Here is a 15,784-nt window from a genome sequence, read left to right on the forward strand (position 1 = left end):
CTTAATTCCAAATACCAGTGCATGTATTAGATTTGCAAATGAACGACTTGTTGAAGGAATCATCACGCCACTGATACCTGTTAAGTGCAATTTGTTTTCATTCAGGTTGCAGAAGTCCTAGAACAGAGGTGATCACACATACAAGCTGACCAGCCTTAACGCAAATACCAAAGTCCCGGGACGCTAATCTGTCTCCAAATTTGAGTCTGGCTTAATTACAGCAATGAACAAACATTATTTGCAACAGCTTCCTCAAAACAACACCCCCAAAAAAGCATTACAAAGGCTGCACACTGTTCACATAAATAAAAGCACATAAAACTGTAACACTATCAGATGTCTCCCTGCACAGAAACAATTTTGAGTAATTTTTCCCACCTGGTTTAAATTAATTGCCCATGACCTCCTCTGTTATCCTGGTATGAAGGCATTAAGGCCAGAACAAAATAGGATAAGAATACTTATTTTTATTCAGTAGCATTGTATATCTACTTTGTACCAGTAAATAAGACGACAACGTGGGGCAAAACTCACTTCTGCAAGCCTCGGTATTCCTCTCAAAAGTGGTTGTATAAACTCTTGTAGTCAATGAGGCCAGTGCCAGCCAAATGTAAATAAAGGAAATTACACAAGGTCAGCTTGCAGAAGGACAAAAAGCCTTCAGTCTGTAGGTACCTATCCTTTCTGAAGCAGAAAGGAAGCTGTACAGTGGGCTTGTTTGTTGTTTTGGGGTCTTTTAAAAAAAAAAAGCCCGACAAAACCATTTTTCCATTTGAAATTCAAAGGAAGGGCAACCTCCTGTTCTTTTTCACTTATTTTAGATAAGCCGACATCAGGTACTTCAACAGGACAAATGAATTTTTAAAAATAGCTAAACTGGTTTTGGAAAAAAGTAAAGTAGGTGCTTACAAAACAGCTTGAATGTTTTAATGCTTCCCTTCAGATGTTACTTGTTAGTATCTGAGATCATCATTTTCCAGCTGCCCGTAGTAAACATGACCTGAATTTTCACAGTGATGCAAGCCCAAGCAGCAGCCTTCCTCCCTCCCTCTTTAAAGCTCTTCTTAAAGATGCTTCACAGGTTGGGTTTAGGAAAACATCCCTCTAACTTCTGGCTTGGTTTGAAGGCTGAGAGAGAAAGCACTGCTGCCCAAGGAATTATTTTATACTTGATGTCCACACCAAAAGACAGGACCCCCCGCTCCCACCGGCACACCGCACCGGCGACGCGTGGGAAAGGCTCCCGGGCATCCGTCAGTTCGAGGAGCCGGTTTGCAGCCGCGATGCGTGCGTGCCTCCCGCCGATCCGGGCGACCTCGGGGGAGCCTGGCAGCAACACACGGAGTTTTCCCCTCCCCGGTTTCACTCACATGGACTTTTACTTGCAGGATTTGCAAATTTGTGGCTGCGCTAGCATCAACCTCGCTCTTGCAAATTGCAGTAAGTCATCCAATAAATCAAATGCAACCCCCCACCTCCTTCCTGCTGCAGTTGTCAAGCTCCAGTTACAACAATTAGTGGTAAAATATTACTCACCAGCACTTTGGCCCGTGTGAGCAGCTCTGCCTCTGTAAAGACAGCCCCCTAAATCACTGCTTTGTCACAGAAGCCACAAGCATAACCAAAAGACTTATTACACGCAGACATTATGAGAATAAGGCCGAGGAGACAATAGTTTGCCTCGCTTCCTTTTTGTCAAAGCTTTCATTAATGTTGTGAACGTCTTTTTCTACTTTATCCGCTGCCGGCTGCTTGCCGCAGTCAGCCTGGCAGAGGAATGGCCCAAACTAGCCCCAAAGAGCCTGAGCAGCAGCGAGACCGAGTTGGGTGACGGCAAACACTGAGCATCACCCTGTGCTCCTGCTTCAGCGACCTGCTCTCCCCAGGGACGCTGGTACCCACCGTCCTGCCTCTCTGCGCCGCTAATTCGCTTTAATCTCCAGCAGTTTGCACTTGTGCTACGGGAAGTTATCAAAATTAGGCATTTGAAGCACTTCAAGCACATCAAGACTTTTGCGTTTTGCTGTTGATGTGGCTAGTTGTTGGTTTGTTTTTTTTTTTTTTTTTTTAATGTTGCAAAATGGGACGAAGACCCAAAATCACCAGTGAAGAGCAAAGACCGTTTGTGAAGTTCTACCTGGGGTTCAAGGACTGCAGGAGGTGGGCATGGAGGGCACAGGGCACCGCTGCCCATGCACAGTAACAGGGTGATGCTCCTGCCTAAGCCGAGCATCCCCCTAACCCCTGCTGAGCACCCTCCCAACCTCCGCCCTGAGCGAGCAGGATCAGCTCCCCTCCCGTGCCCCAACCCCCAGCTCAGCAGCCCGTACACGTGGCCCCCGCTGCACCTCCACGCCGTGTGTGATGGTGGGGAAGGTTTCCTACGGGGGGTGTAAACTGACTGTAAATGAATGACTAAATAACACAGTGGAGGATGCACAGATCGCCTGAAGGATACGAATTCATGTGACAAGGTCTGATTCTGACACTGCCACTCGGACAAACCTGCTGCTGAAGCCTTTTATCTGCTCCCAGGCACAGCACTTGACCAAAGTTACCCAAATCCTTCCCCTCCCCTGCCTCTCTCTGCTGGCGGTGACCACGCAGCGGCTGCGTGTCCCGGCCGGAGCCGGCCCTGGCAGCCGGAGCACAGCGGGGATTTGAGGACACCTCGACATGCATGGCCACTTCTACTCAGGATTCAGCATCCGCGGGCAGGAGCTGGCACAGCAATTACTACACCTTGACGTTCCCACGTTGCATTCTCCTAGAGAGCCCGTAGCGGGTGTGAAAGCAGGTTCTGGTTTGCACAGAGAGGAGGGAAGAGCGGGGCAGGGTGCCCTCCGCACCCCGGCTCCAGGAGGCAGCTTCGCCACGGGATGGGATGTATCCCTGCGGATGCAGGACAGGACAAGCTTCCTCCAAAAGCAGCGCTGGGGGACAAGCCAGCCTTTGCCGAATATTGCAACGTGCACACTGGGAAACTTGAAATTGGAAAACACGCATGGAGCAACAGCCTGGGCCCTGCTGGGAGCTGAACCCCCAGAAAAGCCAGCTCCTTCCCACACACCGCAGGGCTCCCCGCCCGCCGTGAAATCCCTCCCTTCTCCTCCTCCTTCTGCAGCCACAGGCCTCCCGTGCACGCTCCGACTTCGCCCTCACCGTACCAAATAACAGCCACCAAACACCCCGCGCCTGTATCTTCCTCCCTCAGACACCCCAGGCTGCAGCAACAACAGTTTATCAGCATCAGCCACGGCCAGCCTTGCCCCCGCGCCCCGCTGCGGGGCAGCCCCAGGCGCTATCGGGTGCCGCAGGCCTCCCGTGCCGCTGGGATGGGCTCCTGCCAACCGGTCCCACCGAGCAAAGGACGCCAGGCAGTTCGGCACTGCCAGGGAAAGCCAGCGCGAAGCCGGGTCCCCCCCCCTCTGCCCCCAGACACAGTCAGAAAAGCCCGAAGCAAAAGCCTGTGCACTCACGGTGCAGAGCTGCCTGCCATGTTTTAGTCCTCCCCTCGCCGTGGCGTGACCGCGGGAGCCCCGCTCCTCCCCGTCCCCATCCACGCCGAGGGGAGGAGCACGGGCTGGGGAGTCCAGGCGAGGTGGCCACGCCACCAGCCCGCAGCAAAGGGCCCCCCGGCGATCCCCCATGGCCGAGAGCGGGCAGGAGAGGGGGCACATCCCACCCCCATTTGCTCGGTACCACCAGAGGAATCCGCTCCCCGACCTCCAGCAAGCCCTTGCATGACAGACACGCAGTCACTCCCTCGCAAAACACGGCCCTTTTCTGCTCAATCAGCGCTGCAGATAATCCAGCGAGGGGTTCCGTCTCTGCCCCCGCTTGAAAACCCCAAACCGCACCTCCAGCAACACTCGTGTCCACCCTCGCCGGCACAGAAACCCCTCCGGCCTTGCAAGACTCCCCCTCCTTCGGGAACTCATGCAATTCCCCGTGCAAGAACAATACATTAAATAAACTGTACCTGGAAAGGAGTTTGCAGGCATAAAGGCAGTTTTTCTGTCTCCCTTTTGCTGGCTGTTCTCCTCCTGCCTCCCCCGGTGAGGAGTCAGAGCCCTTCACAGCTTCTTCCAATATCCCAATCAAGAGCACTCAGAAAAGAGAAGGTGGAAACCCCCTCCCTCAACAGCAGTTAGAGCAAATCCCGATGCAAATAGATCACCCAAATATTTAAATACAAAACCACCTTCAGGCTTTAGGTCGTAAAATGTTTTCATTGAGACAACCCCTATCCTTCCCAGATCTACCCTTGTATCTTCAAATCTCAAAGCTTTTTATTCAATCTCTTTTGCACAGCTTTGAATGAGACAAGAATTTCAACCTCAGGGTTTGTCTTCAAGCGCTAGACACTGATCTTGCAGCCTGACCTACGTGTTGGATTTCTCCTCGGTAAAAAGCACCTTCAGCGCAGCAGAGGGGGCCAAGCTGGTCAACTAACGGTGTGTAAAGTGATAACCGGACATAAACTATCTATTTGTGTCAAATTAAATTTTACTAAGCAAGGAAACAGCAGCAGCAAATATCAGAATGTATAAGTGATTCTATTTCAAAAGAGTATTTTTTTAAATGTATAGAGATGCACTCTGGTGGGTACTTTTTCACGGTCAGAACAGCAGATCATTCACACACTTCGGAGAAATTAATTGCTCACAGTGTGTAAGACCAGGAAGGGAGCACAAAAGTAGATTAGTAAACCAGAGGGCAAAAATTAATCCTGAAAATTGTGCACGGTGGGAACTCTCCCCTGTCAGCCTGATTTGGGGCCCTGGTACGAGGGAGTCAGCACGAGGAGGAAGCATCCCACCTGGGTGAGTAAAGAAAAACGGAAGCCTAACCAAATCCTGGTCACAGTAATTAAAAATAACATCCTGACACAGGAAATTAAAACTTTTGCACAAAGTGCCAATTAGATCTGGGAACCTGAGTAAAAAAAAAAAAAAAGAGTAACTATGTAAATAACCTGGATTAAAGTTCAAGGCATCTTCTCTCGATCCTCATGCAAACTCTTAAATGCAACCAGACTCTGCTCCCCGCCCTGCAGCCCACGCTGTGGACAGATCCTGGTCCTTGAGGCTCTCTTTCGGGACAGCACACATCGCGTGCTGAGTAGTGCCAGTACCCCAACCCCCAGCCGTTCATTCACAGTTGCTCCTTTCACCTGCAAACACCCTTTTACTGCTACATAGGGACTCTCATTCCTGCAACTTTATTATTAGTCTTATAAAATACAAAGAATTAAACCGCACGTTGCCCGCAGCTGTGTGGGATACTGCTCACCCCAGGCCCCATTTAGCAAAGATGTGTTCAGGAGTGATGAAGACAAACGTTCCTGGATACGCATGGCATCAGCAGAGACCAAATACCGTAGCGTCACGTTAGCAACCAGTGTCAGCCAAGAGATGATACAAACATTAGCTTTTCAGTGAAGAATTTTTAGTGCACTGGTAGTTTCTTGTCAGACAGTAAATTTTAAAATAGAACATAGTAAATGACAGAAAGTAACCCTTCAAATAAATGAGCTTTTCTGCATATACTATACACTCTGCTTTTATGCTTTAGTCCTGCAGCACATCAAGGCATTTTAATAACCCCTTGCGGCTCTCGTTGAACGCTTGTAGGGGTTTTGCTGAACGCATTTGGGTTCCAGCCACTGTTTCGCTATCGTCTTCATGCATTCCTTGATAGTAAGGTCTTCAAGATGTAACACATCAAATGAAAATGAAATAAGAAAGTTGAAAGATTTTAATCTTAATGTTGAAAGACTAAAGCAAAATAATTCTCTCTCTCCACTGCATTCTGCTTCTGGTATTTAAAAACAATATGGTTAATACTGGCTAGAAGGTTTTCAACCCCCAACCCGTGTGAGCAACGCAACCCTTCTGCCTCTTTCCCCAAATACCCTGACTCTTCTGTAACACCTGCTTCTACTTAGCAAAACAAATAAACAGTTACTAACCACAAGTATAACTCTCTACCACTGACATTTCTTTGCATGTCTCAGACCACAGTTTCCTTTGGAAACCCTGAACTTATGTGCTCCTTCAGTTTTTACGTCTGTAAGACGGTAGAAAGCTGAGAAAAACAAGAAAACACGCACAGACAGAAGCTACAGTATCTACAGCAACAGCTGAAACACAAACTAACGTAGGGGTTGTGAAATTCATCCTGCAAGGAAGTTAAAAACCGAGGCTGACTGATGCACACCATTGATGTTGTAATCCAATCTCAAGCGCGAGGTGATGGTTCCCAGGCAGAGCTCACGCAGGCAGGGGCCAGGTACCCGCTCCCAGTGCCCAGGGGGTCTGCCCCACCATGGGACAGGCACACATCCAGCCAGGAACAAGGTTCCCAGGGAGAAGGGTGGCCAGAAATCTGCCCAGAGCATTCTAATGATAACACGCTGCTCCTGGACACCCTTGTCTCCAGGAGGCCTTGGGAATGGGTGATGAGACAGCTTTGAAGATGTGCCACTAACATTCGTGAGCACTGGTTTCTGTAGGGCAGTAGGTGACTTTACTGGGAAGCAGCCGGCTGGTGGTGCTGGCACGTGCCGTAGGTTCGGGCTCTTCCAGCTCTCCTGTGCCACCAGAACCAGCTCTGCCGGGGTCTGCCCTGCCAGGCGGGGTGGGCAGCGATGCCCTGCGGAGGGGTGAGCAGCGGGAGGGCCCTGCCGTGGGTGCCGACAGCACAGCTGCAGTGCAAGGGGAGGAAAGAAAAGGTTGCGTGACTCCGTCTCCGTACCCTACATCTTTCTATAATGTCAGAGCCTACATCGGCCTGCAGCTTGTGCAAACTGGGCAGAGGGCCAGGGGATGCCTGTCTGATTCCTCCAGGAGCCCTGCATCATTCCCTGCAGCCACGGGCAGTGACGGAGACGGAGAACCTGCCTGATTTCCTGAGTCAGGGTCTGATAACAGCCTGCGTTAGGTGAGTGGCTCCTACCGGCGTTTCCTCATCTCCCTCCACTCCTTTACACCGACCATTGCAGGATGGGCTCCGGGCTCTCACCCGGCGGGACCTGAGAAGCGGCAAATTAGAGACTGCCGGTGCCGAAGAGCCGTCAAAGCGGAGCAGTGTGCGGGGGAAGGTGCCCGCAGCCCCCGCGTCCGTCCCTGCCGCTGCCCCCGCCAAGCCCCGGCACAGCCGCAGGTCCCGCTGCCCCGGGGCGGGGGGGGGGGGGAGAGCTCGGGCAGGGGAGGCGCCGCTGCCAGGGGGGTCCCAAAGCGCTTCCCGGCGGGTAGAGCCGCGCTCCCCCCCCAGTTCCCCCGCGCGTGGGTCCCACCCGCGCTCCCCGCAGCACCGCCCGGCTGCGCGGCCCGCGGGCGCCCCCTGCCGGCCCCCCCGCGGCGCTGCGCCGGTCCCGCCCGGTCACTCGGGACAGGAATCACGAGGGACGGGGCACCCGTGCCTCAGGGCCTCTCCCGCACACCCCCGAGGGTAATTACCAGCGGCGATGCTGCGTTCTGGTTACAGCAGCAGGAACACGGGTGGGATGAGAGTTTCCCACCCGCGGGTGCCGCAGCCCCCCGTGCACACCTGAGCTGGTCCTTCCCCAAGCGCTGTTCCCCCCGTGACATACTGCAGGCAGCTCCCGGGAGATGCAAGAGCCGAGAGAGCCAGCGTGGGCTACCACCACGCAGCACTCAAGGACCCGACCCTGCCGAAACACAGGTGACCCACTGGAGAGCAGGGACACATTGGCCACGGGACGGAAAAGATGAGCTTCAAGACAGGCTGGAGTTGGGATGCTAAAGCTCACACAGGCAGCATGAGCTCCAGCCTCCACTCTCATCCTTGCTTTTCAGCTTTTTAAAGCTTTATTTCTCACTAAATGTCACTGCGGGGTTGCTGCTGTCCATGCCCACGGATCCTGCTAGTTGAGCCTGCACTGTCACCCCGCCACCGTGCAAATCTTTTTAAGCATGATGTCTTTAGGAAAGTCTAATACATGACAGCTTTAATGAACGCAGCCATTGTTTTGTGAGGGAGGGACCAAAGAGCGTATTTATGTCTAGTAGGGTTCAGGCATCAGGGAATCCTGCTGCAACCAGGAGGCAAACGCACGCTCTGAACGTGGCGTGAGGTCGCTTAGGGCCTGGCTCTCTTTCCCCTACTATCTTTTTACACTCTTTGCCTTCAGTTTACAGCAAAATAATATCTTGTGTCCAGTCATTCACATGTAGCGACGATTTTCAGTGTGTAAAAACAATCCGGTACGCTTTTTTTTCCCTTACAACGGAAAAGTTCACTTGCAAGCAACAGGGCATTTGCTAGGAATTCCCTTCCTTCATTTTATCTGCTTGGGAAACTTGGCAAAGGAAAGGGTGCCTAAGCAGCGCAGTGAATCGATACTACCCATGTCCCTGCCTTTTCCAAATGACCTAGAACTTAATGAGTTGGAAATTCATCAGTCTTCTAAAAATTGCATAAAGCAAACCACACAGAGTACCCCTGCTCGCCTTCCACCACACTTCAACAGCAAGCGTGATTTGGCATTTTTCCTATTATTAAGCTGATTGTTCATATTTTGAAAGTCATTTTAGTTTTCGACACTTAAAAGTTGTGCTGTAAAACAAATACCTTTTGTCAAAGAAGCTTGTCCAATGTGAAATTCCAAGACTCATCAGGGTTATTCCCACAGTACTTGGTATCTCCGGGCTTTTTCTTCTTTAGATATTTCAAGGGGTCCCCTGAAAAAAAAACCAAAACACCAGTGAAAAGCCTATTTTCAGGAAACAAGCAGCAATATACAGAAAATCTGTGAACACACAGGATTGTTTTTACGTACGCAAGTGCACATTACTGAGCTGGACAGCCTGAGCATTCCGACACAATCATATTCCAAAGTGAAACTTTCAAGACCAAGCTCTCTTTGCAGATGTGGGCCTCAGGACAAACCAGCCCAGATGGTTCTTTTCTGGTTCACAGACCATTGAAATATTACTTTACAAAAGCAGAAAGAAGAGTAAGAAAGATGCTTGAATCTGTTGTTGACTGCTAGTGGGAAAAATCTTCCCAGCCCTATGGACACTAAGTGGGCTCAGCAAAATTCCTAGTAGACCACATCAGCTAAAAATCACCATTAAGAATGCCCAAACAGTAGATTTTATTACTATACCCAAAGAAAATTTGTCTTAAACAGGCTTGACAAGAGTTGATCTTTATTGTTGAAGCTAGAACCTAAATTCTATATCATTATGCTCAACAAAAGGCAAAACCTCCAGCTGACCACTGCATCAATGTGGGGAGTTTATTCCTCAGCCTCGACGGCTGGCAGAGCTCGGACTTTGCAGCTATAACAGAGTCATTCAACCCGCTCCTGCAGCAGGAGCCCGCGGCTCTTGGATCATCCTGCCGGCTGCAACGGAATGACTTATGCAAATAAAAATTACAGAATCCAACAGCTGAGGGAGCTGGGATCGGGGCTGGCGAGACAGGGAGCGTTAAACCGCGCTCACAGCCCTTCTCTGCAGCACAAGGCACTGGGAACCGTCTTTTGTCGGACATCGCCACTCTGACGGGCGACAAAGAGCCTAAAGTCCTCTCTGTTCATCAGTTAGGTCAACTCGCTTCACGGCCCTTCTTCGGAGCTGTAATATTCCCACTTATTTCAGTTTTCAATGAATTTCAAATTTCTACCAATTTCTCAGGAGAAAAATACATGTACTTGCTGCTAAATGGCATTTATAACATGCCCCCACTATACACGTAACCTTTTGCAATTCCTTATAATGCCAAGAACTTGTTGCATTGATATTTGCCATCTTAACCAATAAATAAAGGAAAACAGCACTACGCAGCAGCAGTCCAAAATAATGCGTAACAGCAATACAGATGTTTGCAATAACTACTGTAATGGGTATCGTCTATTGCCACAGAGAAGGGCTTTGCTTACTGCCATCACATCCAAGCAAGGCAATACATGAGGCTAAAAACACAAACACAATGTTACCCACAACCGGCGGCGCCGACAAAATCATCAGCATGGGACAAAACCATGACACTGAGCTGTAACTCAGCTTTCAGCTCAGAAAAGAGCTCCGCATCCCCAAAACAGCCGATCAAATACGAGACCCATGCGCCGGCATGCTGCATTTGTTGCTGATCTGGTTTTTTTTCAGTGTGTATTTACAACAGGATTGTAGTTATTCATTTAAAATGTGTGCATGAAAGAGACGGAGCATATTTTATTAATACAGCTGATTTAAAAGTTGCTAATTTGAAAGTTCTGAAAGACCTGCGTGAAAGCAGCAGCAAGTGAAGGAGACCTTCATGGTCTTTGTAATTAGAGCATCACCCTTTCTGGAGGAGAATTTGTGTAGAACTTGCAAAAACGGAGGGAAAAAGCATCACGAGTGACAAGGCACCGTGACCACGCTCCCATCATGGAGCTGAAACCCTTCAGGGGACTGCTTGCCTCCACGCATGCAACCAGGAGGCTTTTTTTCTATGAAACATTCTAGCAGGAGGTATTCCTGGGCTCACTGGTTTGCGTAGGTGTGTTCTCTCTATTCCCCTGCCAGAAGCAGCATTTCCCCAACATGCCTAATAGTACTTTGGTGTTTTTATTAAAAAAACCAACCAAACAAACACAAGCTCATGATGCTTTTTGTGTTCAGAAGCTTTTACAAACATTAGTGAGGCTTGCTGGAAAACACCATGTTCAGACAGAGGAAGAGTTTAGCCCATGGTTTCAACATATGTACATTCATGTTCTACTTTTTCCCCTGATAATTTCATTATCCTCTCAAGCATTTCGAAGAGACATAAAACAGCAAAAAGACAGGGATCCTGGGATTCCCGGGAAGCGTTACCGATGTGGTGATAGAGATTGAATATCACACCTCCCTTAGGGCGGTATGATTTCTCCCGAAGCCTTGTCCCGAAGCAGGATGTTATCTGCTGGACCCAAAGCCGCTGAGCGAGCACGGCTGCTATATTTAGTGCTGAGATGTTCCTGGAATCCAGTCCTGTGCTCAGAGCACGGCGGTTCTCCCTCCGCGATGATTTGGTCTGAAGCAAGCAGAGACAGCTCACACGTTTCCGACGCTTTTCAGGGCACATACGTGGCGTAACGCTGGCATCACGCTGCCTGCTCGCTTCAAAATGGTATGGGGCTCCAACAGAACTGTGTGCAGCGAATAATCTTGCCATTTAAGTCAAGCAAACTAGCTGTGCGCTGCAGATCTGCTGTTTCTCTTACGAATATTTTCAGCTCTGGCCTATTTTTCATCAGCATTGCATTAGGAGCTCTTCCCGGGCAGTTCACCCATGCTGGGTGAGACATAAAGATGGGGTGACATTCGTGTCCGCACAAACAGAAATCCTGTCTGACCAGAAGATGGAGGAAAAAATCAGCCCATGCTAAAGAAATGTGTGATCCAAAGAGCTCCAGCTATGGAAGTGGGAATTTAAATGAGGGTTTAGTTATTCTTTTGCTTTTAAGGAACTGTAAAACGTGTGGGGTTATTTCCTACACCATTGCCAAGATCTGGAGGCATTTATGTGCAATGGCTTGTGACTGTCACAAAAGGGAACGTGGAGATGGGACCAGTGAAATCCTGCCACGAAGAGGTACTGGAGGACCCTGCATTGAAAATAATCCTCAGCAAGAAGATAGACTAGACCTTTCCTCCAAGGATCTCAGGAGTGCTCTACACTAACACGCGCACACATGCTGCCTTTCTTTATCAGGGGAACGCAGCACAAAGGTGCTGGGGTGGAGGTGGTTTCAGATCACTGGAGGTGTCTGAAAGTGCAGAGTCCAAGTCTGGGCTGGTCCCTGCTGGGGAACGACTGCCCTGACCTAGCCGGGACGCCGTTTCAGGCTGCGAATTGCTCTCTGGAGGTGCTTTTTTCTGATTATGGACGGCCCTTGAAGCTGCTAGCTCCGAGAAACATTTCCTATATGTGGGCAGCGACTGTCATCCAAGGGACAGCAGGCTCCCCGCCTGCCCGGGGAATCACTGACCTCCACCTCCCAGGAGAGCCACGGCAGTAAGCGAAGGTGCCAGGCTATGTTTTCCTCCTCTGCTCTCCCAACTTTGGCATAATCACACACATTTGTCTTGCTGCAAGGAAATGAGATGGGGTATGGAGACGGAGTGGAAAGCCTGGCTCCAGCGAAACGGCTGGCTGTCGTCCAGGTGCTTTCATATTCGATCCCTGCATCTGTGAAGAGGGAAAAACAAAACACTTTGCCTTGCTAGCCTTTTAGAGAGAAGCTACTTTTGGCAATTAATTTGAATATTAAATGTCTAAATACTCTCCGTGTATCTATCCGACCAGTTCAGGCAATTGGGGCTGCCTTTCTAAAGGAAGAAATCTTGCAACGGTGTCAATCAGTGCATTGGCGTGACAAGGAACCAGCCACAGTGACTTGCTGCTGACGTTTGTATACGTAAAATGTTCCTTTACCCCAGTGGCATCCCCAGATAAAAGATAGTAGAGATGATTGTGCACTGCTTTAGTAGAAGTGCAATAAAAGGCAACATTTCACTGGCAACAAGAGGAGGATTTAGGATTTGCTACACACTGGAAAAAAGTATTTAATAATATTTCTCCCCGAGTATTGCAGAGGTGAGAGAAGGAACAGCAGAAAGGTTTCCAGCTGTGAGCAGAGATGTAATGCCATCGGCAGAGAGAGACATCGGGCGCAGAAGAGGAAGAAGAGCTGGTGTGGCCTTGGCTGCGGAGCCGGTGGAGTCACGGCAGGCTGGCGACCTCTTCCCAGGCAGCAGGCAGGCTTGTGGGGCACAGCAGATGATACAACGAGAAACTCTGAGGTTGGTTTGGTTATGATTTTATAAAGGGCATCACAGACTTACATCAAGCAGGAATTCCGAGCAGTGGGTACCATCGCCCTGCACGCTGCCGGTGCACTGCAGCGCCCGCCGCCAGCCTGAGCACGCCTGCCCCGCACCAGACCGACGCCTGGCACCTTGCCGGGCATGGGCTGCATCACATCTCCTTTTCTCCTGAAGTTTTGTAAGAGGGGATGGGAGAGAGGGGGAAGGAGAGTCTGCCTGGGTCATTTGCATGAATAAAAGAGGAAGTTTTCCCCTTAATTCTAGACAATTTTTAGCAAATGCCAGACATGATGTAAGAAGGCTGTTGCTGCTGAAGGCTTGCTCAACTTGCTCCCCTGCAAATCCTAATGTTAATAACTTTGAAAATGCTGGTTTCATGGCAGGTTTTTTGTTTGCTTCCTTTTTCTTCAGGGAAAATGGAGGCTAGAGGAGGAAACGGTCATCTCTTCACAGCTGCTCCCACCGTTAGACTTTGGATAAATGTAAGAGGATCCAGCTCATACAGAAAAAGTGCAAAATATTATGCCTAGGCAACTACATAAAGATCTGTATCACTTATAGATATTGCCTTTTCTTTCGATAAAAGCTGAAAACAAAGAACAACTCGCAGGCAAAGACTGTGGGTACGCAGAGCACTCAGAGCTGAGCCTCACGTCAGGGCTGGTGATCACACCTACTGATTGTGGAAGTGCTTACTGCCGTAAGAGCCCGATGTGGTGAGTTGCTGGAGATAAATTATTCACGGTTGGTGTCATCCCACAAAGATCGTTTGCATGGTATACGGTCAACATGGAAACAATCATTCATTCTCTCAATCAGCGCAGAAGGCCATCTGGGGGAGTGTTAACGTTATAATACGTGCCTTTTTTTTTTTTCCACAACTGCTTCCCCTTTGAATCTGATAAAGGGGTGGCTTTCTTCTACGTAAGAGAGGTTGACTGTCTTCCAGGCTGCAGGCAACGTAACAGGACAGAGCCTGCAACGTGGCTAAAAGCCATCCAAGGTTTGGCCTGGTGCTGGATAGGAGAGAGAAATAGAAATCAGGCAGGGATTTTGGCTCTTAGCATTGCCGCCTGTCAGTGGGAAGAAGCCTGGGAAGGGAGTCAGCATCTTCTATACAGGCACGATCCACTATATTGAATATTGGAAGAGGGACTGGGGAAAACTCACTTTGCTGGACGCATAGGGTCTTGTGCTTCCTCCTGCTCTAAAAGTCCTAAATTAATAAAAACCAGTCCACAGTGATCAGCGTCATCGTACTGGGTCACCGCCTTTCAAACCATCCAGGCAGAGAAATTAGATTTATTCACTTACTGCATCTGCTGACAAACACGCTCCTACCTTATTCTCCAGCGCCTTCCTTAGCCCTCACTGCCTGAGGAACAGCAAATACACAACTTGCTGCTTATAGCCGGCACCTGGGAGGACACAGGCTTTAAATATTAACGCTCGTATGAAGTCGCAAGCACTGAAGCAGACCTCTGCTCACAACAGCCTACGCCAAATCCAGGTTTGTCAAATCTAGTGCTCAACAACTAATCAAACTCTGGGCTTCCTCCACAGAGCGAAGCAGAGGCAGGAGCTTGGCTGCACGCATGGGCGGGGACCACGTCTCCCATCTCGGTGCACATCTCATTTCTGCTGGATGTTTTGATTCCTTATCTTCGAGTCATCTGCAGCTTGTTTACTGAACTCGGGCTTAGGGACTGACTCTGCCACGGCGTGTTTCACGGGCTGGAGCGGGGCCTCCTCTGATCTTGCAGGAGCTTCTCTCAGGAGCAATAGCAAGCAAGAATCTCACAGCCCACAAAGCTGCCGATGGAGCAGGAACGAACATCTTGCCCCTCATTTTTAAGCGTGCCTAAAAATACAAGGGAAGAAAGCAGAGAAAAGAAATCCAATACAATCTGAAGTCAGGCAGAACCTTGTGGGACTTGGTCTATCTGGACCCTTCTTATTAATTTAATCTAGTAATTCACACTTCACATACAGTGAAAACATTTCAGCTCTTGTGGAAAACACAGCCAAGCAGTGCATTAGGTGGGCTGGCCAGAAGTAACTCAATGCCATCACCTTTTTTTTTTTGTTTTAGAGAAAAAAACCCAGCAGGGTCTGCACTCGCGCAGACTCTTGTCCTATTTCCAGCCACGTTCCCCGAAGGGCCCTGCTCACTTGGCAGCCGCTCCTCCAGCACTTTGCCCTTCAGCTGCTGCAGAGCTTAGCAGCCAGGTCAGCTCCCCTGCGGGAAGGGGACTCCTAAGGTCAGCTCCGAGACGGGCTCCTGCTGCCGGCGGGGCAGCCAGGGAAGCTCTTTCGGCAGAGTTTCACTCCATTTTCGTTCCCTTATGTCAGTTATTGTGTAATCACCGAGTTACTTTAACAGGAAGGAAGAGGCTCGAAAACCCAACCTACATTCAGTAGTACACGCAATTGAGGTGTTTTGTTAAATCAAGAGCTTTGTGAAAGTGGAGAAACGTCCACTTGCTCACATAAGTCCTGTAACACGCTCCTTCCCTGTCCCTCCTTCGGCTCTCCCCACCGGGCACATCGGGGCGGTTATCAGAGTCTGCAAGTTACTGCTGAACAGCACAGCACCACTAACCTATTTCAAATGAGAGCTTTAGTCAACAAGAGCTTAACGAGAAAGCTAGGTGAACCTTGATGCAATTACACTTGTAATATTGGGCTTAAAAAAACCCAAAACAAACACGATCTGTTAAGATGAGTTCTAGATGTTGTTAGTTTTACTCCTCAGCTGGCTGACTGCATCTCAGGAAGTAAGATGCAAGAAAAAAAAGCTTTCAAAAAAACCCTAGAGATCGGTTTTCAAAGTCAGAGCAACATCACAAATGTTGTTCATTTGATAACTGTTTCAGTGCAAAAAAGTGGTCAAGAGATGAGGTTGCGATTCCTCAGAAACAACCCCCCTAGGAACAGGCAGCACCCGGAATCAAAAC

The 15,784-nt window shown here is 49.5% G+C and overlaps 1 protein-coding gene across 2 annotated transcripts in view; it reads right to left on the reverse strand.

Moving 5' to 3' along the window:
* The window catches only part of ARSG (arylsulfatase G), a 51,454-nt gene extending 38,198 nt beyond the window's left edge, over positions 1-13,256 (reverse strand). The window contains exons 1-3 of one of the 2 annotated variants that reach the window (XM_075169430.1): positions 10,833-13,256; positions 8,599-8,708; positions 3,983-5,709 (exon numbers count right to left, since the gene is read on the reverse strand). The gene's annotated coding sequence lies outside the window, so the exon portion shown is untranslated. Of the gene's footprint in view, positions 1-3,479; positions 3,950-3,982; positions 5,710-8,598; positions 8,709-10,832 lie in introns of those variants that run through there. The other variant, XM_075169431.1, reaches the window with a different exon arrangement.
* Between the last annotated feature and the right edge of the window lie 2,528 nt (positions 13,257-15,784).

This window comes from Calonectris borealis, chromosome 20 (genome assembly GCF_964195595.1).
Source record: "Calonectris borealis chromosome 20, bCalBor7.hap1.2, whole genome shotgun sequence".
NCBI lineage: Eukaryota > Metazoa > Chordata > Aves > Procellariiformes > Procellariidae > Calonectris > Calonectris borealis.